The following is a 1,599-nucleotide window of genomic DNA, read 5'->3' on the forward strand; positions in this document are numbered from 1 at the left end:
CTCAGCCTCTCAGGCCTTCCTTTTGCAGCTGACATTGTGTCCACCAATGGAGAGATCACCTCATCACCATGATGAGAGCAAATGTCCTTTGCCTGTTGTTCCATTTCTCCTCTCAGCTCCAGTGAGTGTCTAAGTCTGATTTCATGAAAACAGAATATACTTTGAGTTTTGACCAACAAATTACATGTCAGTGCAGAGAGGCTGCAGCCAATCAGCTTTCACCTTCTGTAGGATTATGGTTCCACCCAGGTTCAAGGTTCGGATCTGAAGGTGAGAAAACAAGGAGACCAGTGGTGAGAGAGAGGAGCTGCTATGTTTAAATGCAGAGATCTGTTTCACTGAAGTTTAGTAGAATAGTCCTGGATTCACCAAACCTCAACAGCAGAACTTAATTATTCAAACAACAAGCCTGTCTGAACAAGAACAGTTAAGTTAGGGTAAAACAATCCTGCCAAGATTCCATCTTTAAAACACCATGAGGTTTGATCACAGATGCCGACACTGAAAAACCGTCTGCTTCTGACCGTATTCTAGATGAAAAACTAAGAATAACTGGAATGAAGACCCACAAAACATTTATTGTCAATAATAATAATCTAAATGAACCAATAAACTAAATTTGTGGAATATTTTAAATAACACCCTGTTAATACGGCTCCATTATGGTTGCTGTCAGGTTGGATGGTAATATATACTATCTCATCATCACTGCTGGATCGTTTGCATTTACGTCAGTATGAACTTGGCTAACATCTGACTCTTCATGCTTTGGGCTCTTTATGATGCTGTTCTGGCATTTCCATCTAAAGTAACTTCAACTCCACTGGAAAGTCTCTCTGCAGAGTTTAGGTGTGTTAAAAAGGATTTTATAACCATCTTTGCAGAAGTGGATTTCTGACACTGATGGACGAGAAGGCATGGCTACAGTCTCAACTCTAATTCATGTGAAAGGTGCTCTGTCAGGTTGAATCAGGACTCTGTGCAAACCAGTCAAGTTTCTCAGCTGTGTCTTCTGAAAGTTTTTAACACACCCAGTCAGTTCTTGGAAAAGCTTCTCCATAGAACTGAACTGATCGAATTTGAAGTTTTGTTGGACCAAAGTCTTTAGCAATAATCCTTTGTGCTTTATATGACTTCTGGTTTTGATGTTGTTTAGTAACCAACATGCAGCCTGGCATTTTACATTGTACTATTTGTTAATTATTTGCCACCAAGCAGCAGCAGGTTGTTGTAATTCCCAGAATAAGAGCCCGCTTCTGCCTAACTGAATTTTTATTGCATCATAATAAAACATTTACTGAATGCGACTGAAACGAAGTTTAGACTTGCTAAAACCTTCAGTACTGTCTGGGTGTGACACTAATGTAGTTTATTTAACATTCACTTCCTGAGTTCACAAAATAACATCCATGTTAAATAAACTACAAGGGACTTTTATCTCTAGATACTTTAACATTGTTTATTGTTTTTATAACTACCAGGTTTAGACAAAATTAGGCAGAAAAGAAAAAAAAATCTTGTCTCCATCCATCTGTACAAGATAATTTACTCTTAGAAAAATCCATAACATCACTTATGTGACTTTTCAACAGTTTTAAA

This window comes from Poecilia formosa, unplaced genomic scaffold (genome assembly GCF_000485575.1).
Source record: "Poecilia formosa unplaced genomic scaffold, Poecilia_formosa-5.1.2 Scaffold45, whole genome shotgun sequence".
NCBI lineage: Eukaryota > Metazoa > Chordata > Actinopteri > Cyprinodontiformes > Poeciliidae > Poecilia > Poecilia formosa.